The 25,126-nt window shown below is 29.2% G+C and overlaps 1 protein-coding gene across 2 annotated transcripts in view; it reads right to left on the bottom strand.

Annotated features, from left to right (window-relative positions):
- Nucleotides 1–22,589, bottom strand: part of LOC129952410 (tyrosine-protein kinase receptor torso) — a 122,051-nt gene extending 99,462 nt beyond the window's left edge. Inside the window, exon 1 of one of the 2 annotated variants that reach the window (XM_056064972.1) lies at nt 22,136–22,589. The gene's annotated coding sequence lies outside the window, so the exon portion shown is untranslated. The remainder of the gene's footprint in view (nt 1–22,135) is intronic. The other variant, XM_056064971.1, reaches the window with a different exon arrangement.
- Nucleotides 22,590–25,126: the final 2,537 nt, after the last annotated feature.

Genomic DNA, 25,126 nt, shown 5'->3' with positions numbered 1-25,126 from the left:
TTTTTATTTACTTATAACCATATTTCAGACAATCTCACTGAATACATAATCAAAAACAAAAACACAATAAAAATAACCATTAAACTTCAACATCACCTTTAAAATAAAATTTCATACAACATGTATTGATATATAGGTATATTATTTTGAAGAATTGATCTCTAAGTTTTTGCAGAAAAGTTGTGTGCGGTTTTGTAGGATATGATTGAAAGTTCAAGTGTTAGTAATTTAAAGTGAATTTTAAAAAATATTTCAGAAATTCTTCTTTGTAATTAATTTTCTTTGAAATTTTTTATTTGATAACTTCTAATGTTATTTTTCATTTCTGAGAATAATTGTTGGTTATTATTAATTTTAGCTTGAACTTTATTCTGGAAAAACTTAATGGCAAAACTTATAACTCACATTAATTGAAAAGTAGAGTATTTAATAAATTATTTTATGGATACTTTATATTTTTAAATATAACAAACATTAATTCCTAAAATGTAGAAATAAAAACACACTCATAATTTATTCAAATTTAAATCATCCTTGATAAAATATTGTTATAAGTTTCGTTTCTCTACTTTAGAGAAAGAATTTTATGTTTAAAATGTTTCTCTAAAAAAATGTACATTTACAAAATTTTATCAAATCTGTCAAATATGGGTACATTTTTCTCAATCAAGAGGTGGTAAAGTTATATTAAACAAATATGGAACAAATTAAAAAATTACATATATATTACATTTATGGGGCACCGGTCTTTTGGCCATAATTTTTGAACATTGATTTTTTAGACAAAAAAATGAATAGTGGCCAATAACTATTATTTGAATTTTGTATGTTTAAAAGTACAATACATTATAAAAAAAACATTTTTTCTGTTGAGTTATTCGAGAAGACGAGAAGTTAAGCCTATTCCGTAGGTTGTATGTGTTTTTAAACCTCTAAATTAGATTTTTGTAATCCAAATATTATTAACAACTATGTATATTTGTATATATAAGGTTACAATCAAAATATTCAAAAGTCAAACATTAATTGTTACCAATATTTAAAGTAGTTGTCTAAGTTTTTGTTGTTTATAATTAATCTGTAAAAAAAAAAACAGTTGTCAATAATGATATTTTTCTGGAGATAATAACATTTCATGATCCTGAAACATAAGAGACTATTCAAATTTAGTTTAGTTATCTCAAATGCATACTAAGCCTGTATGATGTCCCAATTTAATTGAAGCCCATAGTACTATTAACTTCCCATAGGAGGGAATTGAAAATTTTGACCTTTCTCGCCGTTCCAGGTCCTTAATTTTAAGAATTGTGTACGTTCGGAAAGCTTTTTTCGTCGTCCATATCTCTAAAACCGATAAAGATATAAATTTGATGCAGAAAGGACTCTCAAAAAAATCAAATGGGAGATTTTTTTACCATAGCAAATTTAAAAATTAATTTAAATTAAGTTTTATATAATACATATATTGTACCGTGATACCTTAATATAATATATGAATCATTACTAAAACTTGTTACAAATTGACTTTCGACTCAAATTTATTTTAAAAAACTAATAATATTGGCTTCAAACTAATTTCATCTTATAGAAAACTAGATGGCCCGGCGAACTCTATTCCGCCTTTATTATCAGGCGCGAAAACAAACAACGCATATGGCAATTGGGACGCAGTAAAACATCTCGAGTCATTACGTAAATCTTTCCATTTTTTTCGCCACAAAGCAATGAGTACAATGGCTAAGGTGGCGGAGTCAATAATGACAATATCACTTTACCACTAAGGCAGCATAATGCAGACCTTTCTCCCGAACACTTTAACGCACCACAATACTGGCAAACAACGTCCATTTGCTATATGCAAACGCTAGAATGCAAGCTGTAATTATTGCTGCAATCGCATCTTAACACTGCTCGATTCAAATCTACACTTAATAAATATCTTGTCTCGCAAATTATCTATTTGTTGACCTCTGTTGTTCGCTCGACGATTTTGCATTGCCAACCGAGTCGTTTTATGGGCTGTGATTGAAAAGCACGAAGTCGAGCAATACTAACGCGAAGCTGTTCACGTGCGATTTCTTGTTCTTCTTCAATACTTTCATTTGCCATGTTTCGTATCCTTTTTGCATTACGGCTCTATCGAGAAAGATTCGATCGTCTTGGTCGCGGCACAGTCAATTAAACTTCACTTAATTCACCTAAAAATATATTTCGCAGCTCAAATTTTCAAGCAATCATTTATAGACAAAATTACTTAGCTGTTCCAGATGCGCAATTTGTTATTCCAAGACTGATTGGTTTTTTTATGCCACGTTTTATAGTTACAGACGTTTTATGTCAAGTCAATCGGTAACGCTGTTGAACGGAATTAACAGTATACTATTTCCGTCTCCTCGCTCTAAGCTACCTTCCCACATTTGGATAGCTGATTTTGAGAGATTCCAGGTTCTCTACAAACATACATGATGTGGTCATAAACGATTCTTTGTTCTTCATTCATTAGTTGGACATTGCGCTGCCATTTCTACAGTATTGTATTGTTGTTAACGATTCAATTCAGTGTCTATTAAATCAGATGCATTTCGATTTCGTGAATGCATACCGAAGTGACTGAGTGGTAAGTTGGCAATGATAACGTAAAGATCGTCAATAGCAATCAATGCTTTATTATTCATAGCGTCACTTACTACTATCGTTTGATCGTCTTTTACGATGTTGATGCAACTTAACAATAGCACTAAGGAATATAAAAATTGATACAAACCTATTTTCAGACCTACCAAATGTATATGCAAAATTTCATTGAAATTGGTTAAGCCGTTTCGGAGGAGTATGGCAACAAACACTGTGACAACAAAATTATATACATTAGAATATCGTTTTTCACATTCACACAATTTTTTATAAAAATCCAATAGCCAGTTTTTTTCATAAAAATTAAAATCTACAAAAAATAGTATTCAGTATTGTATTGGTTGAAAATGATATTCATTCTCGATGTTTCCTGAATAAATGAGAGTATTGACTTAAAATTTAATCTGTATTTTTTTATATAAGAGATAAAAAAAAGTCTTAGTAATGCTACTAAAATTGATAAAAAACTAATTTTTGACTAAGGATCGCATTAACAAAAACAGATTTTGAAATCAAATTATTTCATCATATGCAAAATATTGTTGGTAATTTTAAGTTAATCTTTTAGAAAAATTTTACTGACAACTTCTTTAAATAAAAACAAGAAATCCTGCAAAAACCTTATAAGCAGGGTTAGATTTTTTTTACCTCAAAAATAAAAAAAAGGCAAAACAAAAAAATTAAAAAGGGCAAAGAAAAGGCATTTATTAAAATATACTAGGAAAATAAACAAAAATACACTTAATTTTAGTAGCATGGACTACCAAAAGTTTTTAAAGTTCTCAGGTAGCAATCAGGCGAGGGAGAAGAACCAAGCTCTTTCTCGCAGATAAACATTAATACATGCATAAATTGGAACATTTTCCATCATTTTTGTGTGCTTGACAAGATTTCTCAACGGAATGAGAAAATGTCCGCATTTCTTTTAACGCCAAACCAATTATTAGATATTTATAACCAAAATTTAATTAAAAGGCAAAACAAGGCAGAAAAGACTAATATGGCGAAGAAAGGCAAAAAAACCATTAAGGCATAAAGAGGCAAAATAACAAACATATATTTGCAATCACCAGGGCTTGAAACATGTTTGTCGAAAGTCGATTTCATATTCCGTTTAACCAAAAAAGGCAAAGTTAATAAAATCGTATCACTGCTTATAAGAACTGTTTTCGACTCAGGTATTAGAAGAATAAAGAAAGATATTGACTTCAAATTATTTATCTGACACAAAGTGGTTTGTTAAAGTTTAAAGCAAGGCAAATAAACAGACGGGATTGGAAGATATCAGTGTGAGACGCATCCCAGCTTCTTTTTTTACCTAGGCAAAAGATGTAGTCAGTTAAAATATGAAGCTTTTAAATTTTCAGAATTCTTTTAATTTATAGATAAAAATACTTCAAGTATCCTGTATTTTTGAATACATTTTCTTAATTAAATCACCCAATAAATATTTAACAAATCCAGAAAAATAAACCTCCCAGAGAGCTATGAAAATCAACAGGAAATACTACAGAATATTCTATATTCTTACATCCTACCACAAACCTGATATATAGAAAATTTCAATTTAAATTTTTTCTTAATCTCATAGAAACCAACACCGGACGTAAATATTATTTACCATTTTACATTGCAAACTCAAGTTATTTATTTCTTCGATATTACAAGTTCTAAATATATAATGTGAGCATGCAAAAGTATCTATGAAGCTAAAAAAAAATATTATCCTTATCACTGAACTGACTAAGAATACATTAAATTTGATTAACTGGTGTTTATCCTTTAGCAGATTTTACTTCATCTTCTTCTTCTTCTTTAAGGAAAAACCACCATTGCCATGAGACTTGTCGTCATCGTCGGCTAAGAAAAATCCTTTCATCGGAAAATATTTATTTCCAAGTACCGACAAATTCAAATTTATCACCATCGAAAAACATTATTTCTTTTCTTTTTTATAAAATTCTTTTAGACTTAAATTCTTGCAAAATATTTCACTGAAGATAAACACTGAAGAAAACTTTGTATTCCATAAATAAAAAAAGAAAAATTAAATAAATCCAATAACTTTTGCTACAAGACATTTAAGGGTTAACATGTACAAACAAAATGTTGGTGGAAGCCTTCAGGTAGATAATAAACTTAATTTTATGGTAATAAAATGAACATTTTGATGGCTATGGAGAACAATTTGTATTGCTTTGACATAGATACTTTCAAGGTTTATTTTCTGTGAAGCTTAAATTAATGTTATTGTCAGTTGATAGGAAGCGGATAAATTACCATGACAATTTGTCTAGATTATCTGAAGACGCATATCACAGGGAATGTACCATAATATACAAAATATACGTGTGTATATTATGCTAAATAAAATCAAAGTCTCAACTAAGTATTGAGTTATTTGGAAAATTCATTTATAATTAAATGTAGCAAAATTGTAATAATGTCAAACAACGATGCTTCTCGACTACGCTAAAGCTCACTAATAAGACAAATACCACAAATAAATATAAAATGGATGAACATAATAAAAATGTATATTGAATGGATTTTGTTCTAAAAACATATCAAGTACAGATGGTGGTGTTAATTTTGTGTTTTCAAAAAGACTTTATTTTAAAACTCTTGTCCTTGAATATAAGACAAGACCTTATTTAAAAATTGTTAAATATTAATTGGTAGAGTGAGTGATTTTAATGCTTAAGGTGTAGACCCATGTCAAATACTTTTACTCTTCCCTTTCCAATAGGAGGTGTTAAAGGCAACTTCCAGTAGAGATTTGACTTGCCACCACTTATTTGTAGGCGTTACCTTAAAGAAACAACAAACAAACATAATTTGACAGCCGCTGTCAGTTTTGAGTTATTAAAAATGTAATGTAATGTAACGATATGACATTGTTGAAGAGTATTTTGAAATTAATGAAAGTTTCACGACCACAGTTATCTGGTCCTGATGACACAGTGACATAATCACGGTCTATTTTAATTGAGTGTGATTTAATTGGAAGTTGCCTCATTGTGAAAAGTTCACACCACAACTTAAGTGATATGAAAAAATGTACCAGAAATACATCATTTTTCATTTGGAATATTTGCAGAACAAACAATTCCACACAAAATTTCTGACGACTATAAGGAATGATGGTTTAAATATAGGAACTTAAATTTCACAGAATCAGTTGGTTTTTTGTCTGTGAATAAACTGATTTAAATTTCGCTGTTGACCTGGAGATGAAAAAGCACACAATTAAAATGACATTTTAAGGTGGTTGGTTTTAAAACAAATTTGCGGTTACGCAGTGAGAACATTTTGTTGAAAAACCATTTTTGATAAAAGCCATTCACCTTAAACAAGCCAACAGAAACAATACATAAATATAAAACAATTATATTATAGTGAAAAATACAACGGTTCCTAGAATATAAATATATTTTTTAAAGTGAATTTTATTTGATATCCTTTTTTTGTATTCTAATTTCTGTATTTATTTTCATCGTAAATTATTTACTAGCATCAATAAACACTGATTGCAATTTTCTGAGAATTATATAAATATATGAGTTTAAACAATAGAAACTTTCATAAAAGGAACACTTTAGTATAATATGCATATAAAGTGCATATAGTTATTTGCAATACGTATATACCTATGCAGTATGCATATCCTCATTCTTATATGAATATAAATATTAATCTAAATAATTATTATTATAGTACACAATAAAAGCATCGAATATTTAGAAAGATAGAAGTTGTAACAAAAGAAATTAAAGTATCTAAGAAACTTGATTAGCACAAGCGGATCATGATTGTTGTCCAAAAATTGTTGCAGATATAGAAACTTCTTAATAAAACAATTAAAAATAAAATTCAATGACTTCAACGAACTCAAGGCATACAAAGCTATCGATTGATTGAGGTAAGATCATTATAATCTTTTAAATTTCAAATGACAGTATTGGCAAAATATTAAAAAACAATTAATGAAATCCTTCAAGCAAGTTCAATCAAAGACTTTATGGAAAAAGCAAATTATGTTTTGACTTTTAAACGAATTATATGTGTACGTTATATGGAGCGACAAATTAATAAAAACGGAGAGTTTTATTTCTTCAATGATTAATGATAATGACACTTCTTTAAATTCTACAAAATTAAACATTTTGTTTTTAATGGTGAGGAAGGATGTTTAATGCTAACCTCTCCTAAACGTCAAGTTTTTTTCTGCATTTCATTTGACATTTCTTAAATTCAAACAAGCAATCCAACAACTCTTTAGTTATTCAAGCTTAAAATGAAAATGGGAGTTCAACTCGAAATGCATATTGTGATTTTGTCAATCAATTTAATCGTAAACATTTGCATTAATGTAAGAAAACCGCGTCTGTAGGAGATGTGAAAACAGCAGTGTATGCTCATAGAGCTCATAGTGCCGAAAATAGTGCTGCTGTTTGCGATAGTGTGGCTGAAAAACCGTCCACCTCAACTCGTCATCGCGTTGTGCCTAATAATTGCACCTTTCACCCTAGTCATTAATGAAAATTATGCACAAAGTCTTTTCATTTACACGCTAATAAGATGCAATTGACTCAATAACTAAAGGCTTCTCACCATTTCAAGCGTCTACGCCAATGGTCAGAATGGTGGCAAGAAATGGCAACAGTGAAGGATTAATTTTCGAAGAAAATCATCTCCAGAGATGAAGCACATTTTCACCTCAGGGATTCGTCAATAAGCAGAATTGCGGTATTTGGGCGAATGATAATCCAAGAGTGGTTGTCGAAAAGCCAAAGTACCTACAAAGAGTGTCTGTTTGTTGCAGTTTATAGGCCGCCAGCATCGTTGGGCCGTATTTTTTCCAAACCGAGACCTATCAGGCAGTTACTGTGACATCGAACTTTTTGTGTTTGAATTGGAAGATATACATAGGTGTGGACAATATGTGATTTCAACGTGGTGGCGGTATCAATTGGCAGTCGTTATTTGACACCGTTGGACTTCTAAGGTTATTTGAAAGAAACGGTGTACGTCGGTAAGCCAGCCACAATTTAAGTGTCAATTCGATTTTTCCACATCGTCATCAAAAATTAGGATTATCGGATGGAAAGGTAGCGCCGAGGTTGCAGTGCTCATTTGACTAATATTTCCTTCCTTGCTAAATAATTGAACTATACCATGATTATAATAATAAGATGTGGCAATAATTTCCTAAATAATTTGTATTTTATTCAGGATCAAAATCGGTCCTTAAAATGTAACCACCCCTTATTTTGATTCTTAAAAAGTAAGAACAATGCTTTTGCTAAAATTTCAACGAGAAACTCTAGAACAATGCAATTGTTAAAATGTAATGCAAAAATAGAGAACTTTTTTTAGTCACTGTTTCTAAAATGTAAACACTTTTGTGTCATCGTGAAGCGGTTTTTCAACTGGCAATTATGGATCTAGTCGAAAAATTTGAGCTGTTGCCACAAGTTAATGATACAAGGAATCGAAAACGTTTGTGGCTCTTACGAATAACTACAAATATTGCTGCTGTAGTCCGGGGCTTTGATTAATGATTTTCATAGCCACAATTAGAAGATGTTGGTGTACAAGAAATGTATATTGGACAAGACAAAGGCGGCGCTACGTTCTACACATATCAAAGTTTTCTGGGGGTGTTATTACTGAAAGATTGACCACAAAAAAATATTGTGGTTTAACAGTTTTAAACTTTTCTCTTTTAAAGATAAGGTGTGAATGCCAATGCTTTGAAAACGATTCAATTTGGCTGATATTGTGGTTTAATTGTTAATAGCAGACAATTTCCCTGCAACAAAATAAAACTCTAAAATACCTTTCAAATATTTATGTTTGTAAGAAGATAACACTACGTTGATAATACATAATTGATTTTTACTTTAATCTTAATTTCAAATTTATTTTCTTAATTAATTTGTGAGACCCAAATTCTCGTGTTATTTAAAAAATGCAATTAAAATATAGAGACCATGTACGAGTAGGAGGTTATGTGCAAGTAAACGATATCTCAGGTTGGAAATATGTACGAGTATATCTTCTACCTTTTGTTCAGGAGGACTCAAAATTTGCTTCCAGATATTTATTGATTTTATTCAAACACAGTGCGTATATTATTTATGTTTATAGGAATGTAAATTCTTTCATTTTTCAATTAAATACCAAACAACACTGAATCCGATGTCATAATTTTACCACCACCTGTAGAGAATGTTCATGTGCAATAAGCTTTAAAAGCCATGTGGTGTCAGATTCTTATGTTAAAATAAATAGACAGTTTTGATTATATGTTGTACGAGTTGTACAAAATATTTCATTTTTTATCTTCATTATATAATGTAAGCATCTAAACGCAAATGGATAGAATATTTACATAAATATTTTGAACATTTTTGGTATTATTTAAATACATATTTTTTTCTATTATTATCTTTTCAAAATGGTGATATTCTATTTCTTTTGAGAAATTAATTAAGGATGGTAAAATGCATAACCTATTTTAACATACATATATTGTCAAATATTATAATAGATTTAATTTAGTATATTAAGCACACTTTTATTTGAAAATTATGTTCAGTTTCAGGCTTTTGAAACAATTTTTTCGTTCTCACTTGAATATGCAAAATTTCATAAATTTACAGGCAAAATAATACAAATACAAAAAAATAAATGTAACACCTGCTAAAACTATATTTTAAACCAACGTCAGTCAAAAACTAATTATTAAAGAATTTAATTAAATCAGGATAAATTCATAATAAATACAACTTTTTTTCAAAATTTTAAAATAGTGAAAGAGAGTGTTCGTGATTTCAAATAACGTTTGATGTTTACTTTGTAAATATGTGTATAGTATACTTTCATGCCTCATAAATACGAACATTTTTATTTTGATAAAATTCTTTTTTATATCAAAAACGTAGGTATAATAATTTATTTGAATATTAATACTTAAAAAAATGCACATACGCCTTTGTGCACCTAAATAACTTTTAGCTAGGAGTAGCGAAATCAAAACTATGAAACACGCTTTTTTAATCACAGAAAGCCAACTATACCCAATTAATGGCAGAATTTAAATAGTGTAATATTAAAAGAAAAATGTTTTGAGCAAAACATGGTTTGCATGTTGGTAAATTAACAACTATAAACATATTCAGTAAAATTTTGCAATGATTTGGTAAAATGTCAAAACCATTTTAGTAAGTCCTTAACTAAAAATATGATTTTACGAATTTTTAAACGTTCTTATCATGTTATTATTCCCTAAATTTTTACTAGACTCAAAATCACTTCAATTTCTAACAAATTTCTAAATCTATATACCTAACTTCTGAGTTTTTGACATGTAATATTAAAAGGTATATTCCGTAAATTTAGGTTTAGTTTGTTTTCTTTTTTACGAAATATAAATTTTAAGACGTGTTCAGATGCAGAAAAGGGAATTATTACTTGTAACGCATTATTAAGTTATTAATTAATGTTAAAGTCACCAGTGATTTGCTAACTATTTTAAACATTTCTAGCTAGTAAAATTCTAAGCAACTTCTGTTGCTTAAAGTTTTGAAATATTGATTTTTTAGCAAAGTTGTTGAAATTGACAGTTTGATGAAAGTTCATAATTTGTATCAATTAGCTATTAATTTCATGATTGTGATTGGTTTTTAATCTATTTCCATTGTTTCAATTAAATCATATTTTATTTAAATAGCCGATTAATATTCGGAAGTAATTATAGGACAAAGATAGGACAAAATTTTATTGCATTAAAATATAATTTGACATCGAGAATTTAAATATTCATTTATTAACTTCCAATAGGAAGTTATTGTAATGGGTCCGATTTGTCAAATTGTAAATTTTGACATTTCTCGACGTTTCAAGTTCCCTAGAGTCGAAATAACAGATTTTTAGAAAGATGATTCGCAACGTTTTTTTCGTCGTCCATAGCTCAAGAACCAGAAGAGATATCGACTTCAAATAAATTTTGTTATGCAGATAATAATGGAGAAAGATGCAAACATGGCTCTCAAGACAATTGCGTGAGTGGTTTTTTACCCTAGCAGTTCAAAAAAAGGTGAAAATTTTGGTTAACCCTAAATATCTCACAAACAAATAATAAATTTTATATTATATATTGTAACGTGGTACCAAACCAGTTTTTTTATAATTCGAAAAAAAATATTTCACCTCGAAAATTGTACGAATAAAAAATGATTTCATCTTCAAAACAATTCTGTGCAACGAAAAATAACGTTTTTAAAATCTAGTAAAATTTTGAGAAAAATCAAACTGACAGTTTTTTGATAAAAAATAAAAACCTAAACAAAATATTACTAAAAGTTTATAAAAATTGATTTTCGACTCAAATATCTTTTCAAAACTATGAGATATCGGCCTAATACTACCTTTTTTATCTTTTAAAAGTATTATTGTCAACATTAAGTAACATTTTGAGAAAAATCGAATTGACAGTATTAGTATAAAAACCTAAATAAAATTTAACAAAAGTTGGTAAAAATTGATTTTCGACGCAAATATCTTTTAAAAAATTTGAGATTATGGCTTCAAACTAATTTTATCTTATAAGAAATATTGTTGTCAACATTCAGTCAAATTTTTAGAAAAATCGAACTGACAGCTTTTTTTACAAAAAATAAAATAAAAAAAAAAATTAACTTAGTAAAAATTTATTTTTTTTTTATTTCACAAAAAATATTGTTTTCGATATTCAGTAGTTTTTTTGCATAAAAATCTAACAGTCCGTATTTTTATAAAACAATAAAATCTACAAAAAATAGTTCGCAAATTTGGTAAAAATTGATGTTTGGTTCTTGATATCTCTCAAATTAATTTCGTTCATCCAATTTGTAAGAAATGCTACTAAAATTGATAAACATCTGTTTTCGACTAAAAATCTATTTAACAAAACTAGATTTTCAAACTTAACTATTTTATATAAAAAATATTGCTGGTAATTTTAAAATTTTTAGGAAAAAATTCAACTGACAACTTTCTTAACCCAACACGAAAACCTACAAACTTTTAAGCAAGACAAATCGACAGACGGGATGGGATGGGAAGTTATTAGTGTGGGTCGCATCCCAGCCTATTTTTATTATTGTAATAAAATATTATATTTTAAGGTACAATTAAAAAACAAGTCACAACAACTAGAGTGTATTTAAATGGAGACACTACTGTATAATAGGGAAGATGCGGATTCATACACAATTAGAACTGGTTGGTCATGTATCTCGTCTTATTTACATTCCCATTTTAGGATTTGCGATTATTAAATTTCAAATTGGATTGGATTTGAAATATAAATTTGATCATAAAACTGCATACATATATCTCAAACAGAAAAATTGTTTTATGAAAACTATTTTATTTTTAAATTTCCAACTACCAGCTTTATCGATTTCCATACAAAATTATATATTCCTTTAGGTTCTTTTAAAATGGAAAACCAAAGTTGAAAATTTAATTTTTGGACAAAATTTTAATAAGGTTTTATTTTGATCTAATATCGAGTGTTTTTAAGAGAAGTTATTGGAATTATTTATTATTTATTATAAACCCTTCACATTGGCATATAAATTTTATGTAAATCTATGCAAAAAACTTTCCATTAATCTAATAATTAAATAAAAATATTTGACATTTTTTTTTCTATAATAATCTTCAAATTCAAGACGCTTAATAAAAGCAGATACATGCGACCTAGTCCGTGCGTTAAATTATTTTAGTACTACAAGTTATGTTTTTTGTGACACCTTTAAAAAAACGAAATCCACCTTTAGGTATAGTTATAAATTCTATTCTTATTGATGATAAAACATAATACTATATATAGAACTATGTTACATCGTTTTAAGGTTTAAAATCTGTACATGTGCTCTTATATCCTTGTTCAATAACAGTGATAACGAATAAATGACGAGTTATATTTCCATGAAATATATTAGTTATATTATAGTATATGCAAAAGATTTTAATTAATATGACATATGATCGCGTTCTACATCATAGCACGAAAAATAAATGGAAACTATTTTCATTCCATTTTATTGTAGCTTCGAATAAAAATTGAAAAAGGTTATAAACGACGATAAATTAAAATTTTACACGTTATACAAAAAAGTGGTTTTATTTATGGATCTAATTTCGATTTCCAAGAATTGTTTATTATTGGCTTCTCGATTCACAAACGTGTCGATTAAAACACTACAATTTAAAGTCTATACCTGTAGGTATAAAAGCACACCCAAATTCTTCGTCCATTTTGGTGACCCCACATCCAGATGTGAAGCTGGATCTAATACTGCATAATTAACGTTTCTTTCAGATAATTACCAGTATTCAAGGACATAATGTAGTATCTCTCTTGTATTATATATTATGCAAATTAGAAACTAATTAAAATTAAACTATGCAATTAAAGTAATAACCTATCTGCATTGTCCATATTATGTTTCGGAACAACATATTCGTTTTGGAAAACAGTGTTTAAAATTTCATGTTTGATTACAATTTTTTGTGGAAGGCTCATTTTGAGTAAATTGGAACCTTCGATCGTTTCCATTGACGAATATAATTGCAGTTCAAATACAAATTCTCATGTACATATGCACTATGCCATCGACTTTGTGCATCAAAAAGGAAATAAACGATTCCTGGTAAAGTTTCGACTAATTTCTTGCTTTAACTTTAACTTTAGCTCATTTTTAATACCAGTAGCAATAGAACGCTAAATTCACTAATTTAACTCACATTTAATTTAAATTTATATTTGTTATAACTGGCATTGTCCAAAAAAGCATCATGCAACATCAAATGTCAATTCTTTAATTTATTTTGCAAGGGTGTGTTCAGAAGTTTGGTTTTTATTTCGAATTAAAATATTCATGGAAGATTGTAAGATTCAGAACTTTTCTCATTTCCGAAATTGTACGTAAGAGACCCTAGAAGACATTTGATAAATTTTGATTAAAAAAAACAAATGACTTTTCATTTTGTTTATATGAAAGTGTGTAAATGACATTGTAGACATTTATTTATTCTTAAAGATTTAAACTGTTTAATTTTATCAAACAAACTCTGATGAAAAATATAAATAATTAAATGTGGAGGCAATATGTTCATACACACTTTCCTTAAATTTGATGATAAACGATAGACAAAATAGAAATTGATTTATGCTACTCTTGGGACTTAGAATTGAAAAGTACATTTTAATTGGGTAGAATTGATGAACAAACTTTGTCCTCTATTTGTTTTCAACATTTGTTTGTTGTAAATGAATGTAAAAATATATAAATTGAATCTAATGCAGACGAAGTACAAAATAGAATAAATATCCACAAACTCGCTCTTAATATTTATTTGTTTTGGCACCACCTAACTGCCTGTTACTTTTCACATTCCGAAACTTTATCTTCACTTACCAAAAAAACACGGCTTTTATTGCCCGTTTAAGACTTAACTGTAATTTAACATTATTATAAATGATAAGGAAGGGATACTTACAATTTAAAACTTTACTAAATAAAATTTAAACATTTCTTCGCCAAGATATCGCATTGTAAATATTGATCAAAAACCATAAACTTTCAGTTGAATTACGAACAAGGTTATCATATCTTTTCATTTAAATTTATGCGGATCAGACACCCTTCAAAATGTATACAATAGGTAGGTTATGAAAGCGTAAAGGAACTTATTAAATAAATATTTACTATGGCTTTATTGTTATGTCAGGATACATATTTTGTAATATTATATTTAACATAATAACTATATAATAATAATAATTACATCATTCTTCAGTTTTAAATCAAAATTCCAAGAATTCAAGCAACTGTGTGCCCAGAAAACGGTAGTGGCAAACCACGTTTTTAGTTACATTAAATTTAAGAACTTACTTTGTGGAGTCTTTAGGTTAACGAGTTATGAATATTTTGTATTCATCGCATCTGGTACGCTCATACCTTACCTATTATATCGGAAAAATGATGAGTATCAACTTAAAATTAATTAGGTACATTATCTAACGTTTCAGCTTTCCACTTAATTTCAATGTTACAACATTTACATTTTGCTTAATTAATAATTTTAATTCAATAAACATTTAAAATTAAAGCATGTTAGGTAAGAAGGCATCATTTAAGTTCAAAAGAGGGATAGAATGTAGGTAGGAAGAGTATGAAAGTGGACTTAGTTTTGGATTATATTTAAATACTTAAAATGGCAATTTTTGCTATAAGAAAAGGACATCATTATTGCACTTAAATACAAATATAAGAGTTTTTCTAAAAGGAAAGGTTTCGTTTAGAAAAATGATTTGACAGAAAAGACGTGTTTAGATTATTGCTGCTACTTTTAAAAAGGGAACTAACTCGAAACTCTAGCCGAATGTATCGTAATGACAAAAGACACAAACGCATTTTACATAAATATAACTCGTGTTTTAACGTAGACCTTTAAATAGACGCAAACTTATGTTTTAATTATAATAACATCTTTTTCACTTTTATTGACAACTAATAGTAATACAGTAGTTACAGAACACGGTTACACCTTTAACTGTAACTATCAAGATGTCGAACACTGTTAGTATCTCGATACTTACTTATGAAATGTTGTTTTTTAATGGTTCTTAAGATATTTCTCTTAAGCTCAGTAATTTTCACAGAAAAAATAGAAAAATAACAATGTTCTATTATTAATTTATCTATATTTATCATAAAGAACAACATTTAACTACCATTATGACACTTCAAGTGACAGCTGAAGTTGACAGGTACCAAATTGCAGACCTAACTGCTTGATATCAAAAAAAAATGTTTCAATATAAATTTGATTTGTTTGACATCTTGATTGAATTTTTGAAGAATTTAAAATTCGAAACCCCCTTAATACTAGTTTTGCTGTAAAACTATTTTTTAAGAAAATCAACAATATGATCGTTGAAGTTTAAATCCAATACAATTTATTTTAATTTAAGTATGTTTAGAATATTATTTTCCTCTTTATTTATCGTTCTTTGTTGAAGCTCATCCATCATATTCTATTGATTTGTTGCAAACGTGCGTTGGCGTTGTTAGTAAGACAAATTTCTTTAAAGGGTTTAAGTTCCCTTACGATTCAAAAAAAGATATTTATATTATGGTATAAGTCCGGTGACCATATTCAATGAAAAACAGATTAGTTTTTATGTTGAAAAGAAATTTCCTAGTATAAACATCTTAGGGTTGAAATAAGTATAAGAAAATGAATGAGACATTGAAAGACAATTTTATGTCTTCACAATAATGGAAAATGAAAGGATTAGATACCTTTTACCATTTATGTATGTAATGTTCTTATAACTATTTTGTCAGTAACATTTTAAATTAAAATTCCATTGAAGTGACTATAAGAACCATAGAAATTGACGTGTATTAATTGTTCTAAAAAAACAACGTAACAACAACGATATCAACCTTAACACATCCATTTATTTAAACAGTACTCATCGTTACATAGTTCCTAATTAACAAAAATGTGCGAGTGGTTTTAGAGAAGCTTATCCATCGGAGGTGGGAACACAATATCTACATTGTGACAAAAATAAATTAATATCTCAAAAACGTGCCTAGGGCTAGCTCCTAGGATACCTAAGGCTCGTACCAACCAATTTAAATACTAAACTTATATACTTGTATAATATATATGTATAATGCTCATAGTCACGTTGTTTTTGCTCTCTCAGAAGCTTATCAGGAAATATATACCAATATTTCATATTTTAATGAGATCTCACTGTCGAAAATGGATTCCTGGCTCAAATATACTTCGTCGTAATAAATCAAATTATAAACTTCCAACTCCAGAAATAGAGTGATAATCTTATGGACTCTTTTAAGTGAGAGAGGTCTTAGTTATTTATGTTTAGCTTAAATATGTTTTAAAATGAATTGAGAAAAAAAACTTTTTGTGATTGTTTTGAAATATAATCTGGTCATAAATTGCTAAAACTTAAACATGAGAGGAAAGACAATTTCTTTTATTTTATTTAGGTTTTTTATTGTTGCCTTAAGTAAGTATTTATTTAAGTACTTTGAAACAAAAATTAAATTGTTGAAATAGAGTTTTGATTTTAACCATAGATTTAGTTGATAATACTGTTGTTTTTATTTAAAATTGTATTGAAAATTAAATAGTGTCGTATTAATTCAAAAGAATTGTGTTTCATTTCAATATTTTATTTATTTTCATCATACTTTTCAGAAAGGTTTTATTATAAATAGTCCATTATCTAAGCAACTGTCAGTGATAAAACTGTAATTTTTTTACATTTGACAAGAAATTGTTAAAATTCACTACAAAAATGTTCGCAAAACCAAATCACTTTTAGATCGTTGTCAAGCACTTGATTTGCTGGAAAAAGTTAAACTGTCAGACGAAATTGAGCTATTGGAGAAATTCGGTGATGTTGAAAATTGAAACCGCCATTCGCTCAAGCACAACCGAGAATATTGTTGGTTGTAACCTGCAGTGTTGACGTAAGCCCAGGTTTGTCAATCACTAGATGCACAATCTTTCAAAAGTCTGTCCAATTACTATCATATGTTGATGACATTGACATATTCGGTAGGACTTAGCGTAACGTCAATGGGGCTTTTGTGAGTATTGATGCAGAGCTGGAAAAAATGCCAAACGGTTAATGAGGGCAAAACCAAGTACATGCTGTTTTCAAGAAAGGACCTAAAATACCGACCAACCAAAGTGTTTCTATATAAGACCCTTATCATCCTCGTCTTACTATAAAATGCAGAAGAATGGACTATGACAAAAGCGGATGAAAAGGGCATTTAGTTGTTTCGAGAGAAAACTTCTTTGCGTGATCTACGGTCCCGGAGAGAAGAAACGACGGAATGTGCAGTGACTTAGACGTGTAAGTAAGTAACACAATAAATTAAGCTGGTTGATCACCAGCATGGAAATAATCCGGACTTTCTTCAAAAAATCATCTTTAGGCTATACGTGTCGAAATTGGATTATATTGACGTTGACGCGTTTTCGCTGACATACGGCTCCAATTGCTGCAAAAAAAAGGGTTGAAAATTATAAATTGGCAGGGGCGAAAAAATATATATTAACTTCCCATAGGAAGTTATTGTAATGGGTCCAATTTGTCAAATTGAAAATTTTGACATTTCTCGACGATTCAAGGTCCCTAGAGTCGAAGTAAAAGATTTTTAGAAAGATGTATGTGCGTGCGTGTTTACGAACGTTCGTACGTCCGTACGTTCGCGAAGTTTTTTTCGTCGTCCATAGATCAAGAACCAGAGAAGAGATATCAACTTCAAATAAATGTTGTTATACAGATAATAAAGTAGAAAGATGCAGAAAGGGCTCTCAAGAAAATTGGGTGGGTGGTTTTTTACCATAGCAGTACCCGTGGCATGATGGTTAGTGCATTGGACTGTCATGCCAGAGGTCTTGGGTTCGATCCCTGCCTATGCCATCTAAAGTTTTTTCACGGGTACTGCCTCTTGCGAGGAATTGACAAATTCTCCAAGAGTAACTCTTGTCACGAAAAAGTGCTTTCTCAAATTAGCCGTTCGGAATCGGCATATAAACTGTAGGTCCCCTCCATTCCTGACAACATTACTCGCACACAGGAATCGTTGAGAGTTGTAAGTCACTAGGCCCTGGTTCTTCATGGACTGTTGCGCCACCTAATTTATTATTTATTTAGTTTAAAAAAAAGGTGAAAAATTTGGTTAACCCTAAATATCTCATGAACCAATGACGCTAGAGACTTGAATTAAATTTCATATTATATATTGTAACGTAATACAAAACAAGTTTATTTTTGGAAAAATCCAATTAACAGTTTTTTTTACAAATCAAAAGAACTGAAAAAAAAGATTGTCACCTCCAAAATTTTACGACCAAAATATGAAATTATCTCCATAATAATTTTGTGCAACGAAGAATAATGTTTTTAACATCTGATAAAATTTTAAGAAAAATCTAATTAACAGTTTTTTTTATAAAAAGTAAAAACCTAAACAAAATTTAACAAAAGTTGGTAAAAATTGATTTTCGACTCAAATATCTTTTCAAAAATCTGAGATAATAGCTTCTAACTAACTTTTACTTATATGAAATATTGTTTTCAACATTAGGACACATTTGAGGAAAATCGAATTTACAGTTTTCTTACAAAATATAAAAACCTAAACAAAAATTAACAAAAGTTGTTAAAAATTGATTTTCGACTCAAATATCTTTTCAAAACTTTGAGATATTGGCTTTAAACTACTTTTATCTTTCAAAAAATATTGTTGTTAACATTCGATAAAATTTTGAAAAAAATCGAATTGACAGTTTTTTTACAAAAAAAAAAAACAATACTAAAACTTGGTAAAAATTTGACTCCGACTCAAATAGCTTTTCAAAAAATAAAAATATTGGCTTCAAACTTATTTTATTTCAGAGAAAATATTGTTTTCGATATTCAGTAATTTTTATATAAAATTCCAACAGTAAGTTTTTTCATAAAAAATAAAATCTACAAAAAATAGTATGCAAATTTGGTAAAAATTGACATGAGTACATATAGAAAAACTTTTAAGTAAGACAAATCGACAGACGGGATGGGAAGTTATCAGTGTGGGTCGCATCCTAGCCTCTTTTTTTATCATATTTTTATTTCAAATGTCAAGTGTTTTTGACATTATTTTATATAGGTACTAAGAAACATGTAGAATTGCTTTCACAATTGACAAAACAGTTTGACTTTGACTTCAAATCTACAACTTAATATGTATATGCGTTATGCATGTATAAGTTTGTTTGTCTTATTTCCTAGAGGCCGTTGTCGATCCGATCATTCTTAGGCTGAACTCACACATGAATAAATGTGAGTTACAAAAACAAAGAGATGAGGTAAGATTTTTCTATTTTCATAGTTCTTTTTATTTGTTTCCCAGTATTGAAATTTACCGTAGATTGCTAGATTGAATTTTGAAATTGTCAAACACGTTTTTCTAAACTCGCCATTAAAATAGTAGAAATAATGATTTTGAATGCGTTCCGAACCTTTATGTTATTCATAGTCTATTTCAACCCATTTTTAAACGATAATATGGAGTCTTAAAATGAAACCGAAAGAATTTATTAAAGCTGTTTCATTATCTATTAAACGTCAAACAAAAAAACTGATTGAGTAAACTAAGTTAGGACACATATTATTTTAAAATATATTTTGATATTTTTCTGGATGTTGGAATGCTGCCAACAAAAAACGAAAGCTCTACTTAACCCATTTGGATCCCTTTGAAATAGATGAAGACGATTTGTAAAAGGTATCGATTCGAGAAAAAAACTGTCAAATTTATGATTGACCTTCTAAATGCTATAGATCGAAATTGAAAGAAATGTTTGCTAATATTTGCGTGCTTCCAAATCTTAAAAATTTCTCAACTATCAGCAAACAAAATAGTTGAAAGGGTTTCTTTTCAAAATTTTGGCTCTTCAGGTAACGCAATTTATTTTGTTATACTCTACAAGCCATTTTGTATAGGTTTAAGTGAAATTTTTCAAAATTGTAGTAGAATATCCCTTAAACCTGTTTCTTACCAAACAAAACTTGCAAATTCCTTATGAATAGCAGCTGTGTCTTACCTATATGTTAACTTTAGACTTTAATTCAAATAGACTCGGGTTTAAAATTTGAATATGAATATGCCCCATATTGTTATGTATCTTACATTAAGGTATGTTTAAATGCAGAAATGCATCACATCACGTAACTTTCATTATTAATTTGATTGAAAATAGGGACAAAACGCGACAAAGGCAAACAGGGTTGCTGTTTTTGTTTTAAAATACTCCTGTGTCACAATTCAAGAAATGAAAACAGTTAAATTAAATTTTTTGTTTAAGTTACAGTTAAAACTAACATGAATGAACCGAACAATTTTTTAGTGTTTTCATATTTAAAAGTGTCATAAGTGGCCGTGAGATCGTTTCAAAAACGAGTACAACAAAGTCATTTTCTGTTTTCAATTTTTCATTATTAGCCAAAAGAAATATGGCTAAAGATAGCATCTCTGTGTTAATAACAATACTAAGCTTCATACAAAAAGTTAAAAACCCTTTATCTTCTACCTCTGTGTTCGAAAATAAAAATACTAAACATTTAAATTGTTAGTATGAATGAAAACAAGAGGCAGACTTGGCGTCAACTTGCCCGGAAACGTTTTTTAAACATAAAGACTGACCCTTACCTTAATAAAGCTATATTATTGGCCTCAACATGCGTTTTCTTGAAAACCTAACAAAAAAACAAAACATTTATGAATAAATAACCTCTTAGGGTACGGATTAAAAAAAATCTTTTATAAAACTTTTGTAAGGCTGACAAGGAACATGTGACATTGGATTAAGAAATTATCAGAACAAACCTTTTATTTAGCTATTTTCATAAAATATTACAGGAAATCAAAAGAATCAAGGTTATCGAGGGTAAAAATTCACCAGAAATTGTTATTTTTTTTTTAATCTAAAAAATAAATGTATGTTGTACTCATAATATGTATTATAACTTTTAATAAAATCTTTACTAAACAAATTTGCATACCTCGTATGTACAATGTACATACAAATATATTTTGATGTGTACCAGAAGTTTTGTGTTATTAAAACTTTTTGTATTACCAAAAGGTGGGTACATAATACATATCCTTACGTGACTAGCATTATCTTCTTATTCAAACTTTATATGAACAAAACAAACTTCCAACAAAAAAGTAATTTCCCTTATAATATTATTTCAATGAGTTCGATTCTTTGTATAATGCTCCATCTCCATAGCTAGATAACACTCGTATCCAAATAGAACCTATGTAAATCAAAATATCTTACCAAAATAACTAAATATTTATGTAAATATGTCCAATCGGGTTGAAAAATTAAACATTACATATAGAATTAAAAATCATCTTCAAAACTTCTTTCACCAACTATGAGTACATACAAATTCTTTGAAATGAGCAAGAACTAAATCTTTGTGGAATTTTCGTTTTCCGACAAGAACGGTCCATTTACTTATTAGCATAAATTTGAATTTCAAAAACTTGTGACTTGATTTATTAAATATTTGCCTGCTAAGGATGACAAATGTCTTGGGTACCAACAAATTTGGTACTTATCAAAAATTCAAATATGCATGTGCGTATTTTTCAAACTACATTTTTTAAGATGCCAAAAAAATAAATACTTGTCAGTCTTTTTTTCAAAAAGTCAAAGTCAATTTAGCTTTACATCCGTTACAATAAATAACGAGAAACGAGTAGGCTTAAATTATGCTTCATTTAATTGGTTTTGTAGTCACTTTAAAGAACATACTGTAAATTCATGATGTGCGTATGTTATGTAGGACTCAGGTATGCATAAAATCTAAATTAAATCTCACCTTGTTTATGTTTGTTAAAGTGTCAGTCAAATCCTTTATTCAACCGTCAAATGCAATCTCGATAGTTTAATCCTCTTCCATCATTTTAAACGTAGGTAAGGTACACATTACATTGTATTATATCCTTTCATTGTCACTCATGGTTGGTTGACTTCACACATTTTCACAGGAATTGTGTATGAAACCAGGAAAAAAAGGGATATTCAAATTAATATCGTTTCAGAAAACTCTAAAGAATGCCCAGCTTTGTGCTGAAGCGTTGTTGTATAGATTTCACAGTTCACAGAATTCCGTAACGTTAAACCCGGAGTGGTTGGTATATTGGTATTTCAAAAAAATAAATATCACGCCCGCTTCCGATTACTCAGACAATTATTTATCACGAGATAAGAAAGCTTATATAGGATTATGGAACTATTCGTCCTTGAGCGACGCGATAAAAATTAACCAAGACATAATAGAATTGGGTCAATCTATAACCCAGAGATTATACCTGTTGGTCGAGACGACGGTTCGCACAACATTGAATGAATTTTTCAATGTTTTCTCTGTTTCGAGTCAAAACCAAGTGCTTGAACTTTTTGAAAAAGCTTTAAGGACATCAAATATCTCCATCAGAATTGAATGAATATTTTCATATTCTCTCGCTCTTCTTATCAGCTCCTGAGTCCTGAATGAAGCTTTTCATTCACAATATTTTACTTGCCGGCGAAGCTATAACCATTATGTTTATAACAAAACGTACCTATGTTTTTAACAATAATGGCTCCAGAGGGCAAAACAAATTGATTATCAGGAATATTGCGCATGTTAAAATGCTTTTTATCTGGGTCAGAGTGTTTAAAAGGATGTCTGGCTCAAATGTTTATGATGGTATCTCTAGGTGGGTATACAATTATTGTGCTTTTATGTTTGATGAAAACACATTAAATTCATTGAGTTACTCTACAGGGCAAGTATTGGTTCCGTGTAAATAAAAACAGTGAGTTCTTTTATCTAAAAATAGTAATATAGACATGATAAAATATCATGATGGCAAATAACTCACGTTTTAAAATTTTCTATGTTCGATGACAATGGGCAGGTTCAGGCGACATAAGGGACTTAAAAGTTAGGCAAGTTTCTAGTGTATGATTGATCTTGAAATTTTGTATGATCGTTCCATAATAATTTTTTTGAATATTAAACAATACACTTCACAATTTCCTCATTCAAGGTTATTGTATAGGCTATCGTGATCGTAAAAACGACAGACTACATGATTTGGAAGCAAATTTGCAGTAATTGACTTGTTTTTCTGTATTCATGACATTTAGAACCATTTTGACATTTGGTACTTTATCTTATAACGCAATAAAAACTGGGTTTGCATGTCACTAAGCTATTATGCATTTTCGGAGAAGAATGTTTTGATAAGGCCTCCACCCTTAAATACTATCCAAACAGTCATACTCGTACATTTATTTGCCAACAAATACTCCGAGTTTTTTTTTTAACCCGAAATGCAACAATTTTGACCAGTAACCAATCAAGCTAAAAGGAAAAATGAACTTCAACAATAAAGATAATTTTGTTCTTAAAATCTACATCCACTTGGTGTTGTTGAAAATGCTTTGAATTTTTTGTATAGTTCACCTTTCTTCAATTCTTAAAACGATATTACTGTCAAATTTGTATTTCTTTTTTTGGTTCGTTTGTAAAATAATGAGACACTCTTTTACAAAAATTCTAGAAAAAAAAATAAATAAAAGTCGATAATAACTTTTGCTCGATCTAAAAACATTGAGCTTTGTTCTTTATTTTTTAATGGATGATCAAAACTATTTAAATTTAAAAAAATGTTTATATAGGGTTTTTTAAATGGCACGGGTAGAGCCATTTCGTTTTGGTGGCAACTGTCAAATCTTTTGTTTATTATTCAGTTGTTTACGCCAAATCATAATGGCAAGTTACACGATTAAACAGTACGACGTTCAAATGATAAAACTTTATCATCAAAATGAGTGTTCGTTAACGACCTTGATTTTGGCCGAAAAATCATCTTTAAGCCCCAACTATAATAGACTTAACCGAAAGTAAGCTAATGTCAAAACCGAACGAAAAGTTATCGTTAAAACAATAAGTAACCATAATGGATTCAAGTAACTTAAGCAAATGTCAAACGAAATACGTTTCAAATTTGACATTTGCTTAAGCTCGAGCCATTTAAATGCCTCTTGCGTAATTGCGCGAAAGTTAGTGAAATTTAACGAAACTGAGCAGAACGGTTGGTTCTTTAAGCTGGCTTAAGCTCGGTTAAGTCTATTATAGTTGAGGCTTAAGGCTGCGTATTGGTTCGTTCCCTTAAGCTGGCTTAGGATCGGTTAATTCTATTATAGTTGAGACTTTAGTGACGAGACGCATTTTTGAATGAATGTCTGTGTTAACAAGCAAAAATGTCATATATGGAACAACACTAACCCACGCAAGGTTCACCAGCTAAAAGTTACCATTTTGTGTGGATTTTGGGCCGATGGCGTAATTGGTTCGTATTTTCTTGAAACGACGTTAAGGAAACGGTCACCTTCAACAGCGAGCGCTACAAAACGATGATAACTAATTTCTAATGGTCCAAATTGAATCATGTGGTCTTAGATTATATGTGGTTCCGGCAGGACGGCGCACAGTGGGGCACCTTGTATGGGGAACCGGAAAAAACTCCATAAAATCTGAACCACTGAATTGATTTTCATGAAATTTTCAGAGAAGATTGATTAAAGCAAGTAGAATCAACTCTAAAAATAACCGCTCACTGCCACGCCCACAAGAAGAGGAAATGGCTTTTGACCAAAACATGTTTTTTCTAAAATCCAACATTGAAAAAAATATAAAGATTATTTTAATTTATTTTAAAAACATACTTTTTTTTGGAAAAAGTATTTTGTGTTTTTTTTTCATTGAATTGAAATCTTGTTTATATATCTTTTATTTAATATTTGGGGCCCTCAAAAG

Source organism: Eupeodes corollae, chromosome 3 (genome assembly GCF_945859685.1).
Source record: "Eupeodes corollae chromosome 3, idEupCoro1.1, whole genome shotgun sequence".
NCBI lineage: Eukaryota > Metazoa > Arthropoda > Insecta > Diptera > Syrphidae > Eupeodes > Eupeodes corollae.
Note: the sequence above shows the minus strand (reverse complement) of the source record. Positions and strands in the feature narration are given on the sequence as shown.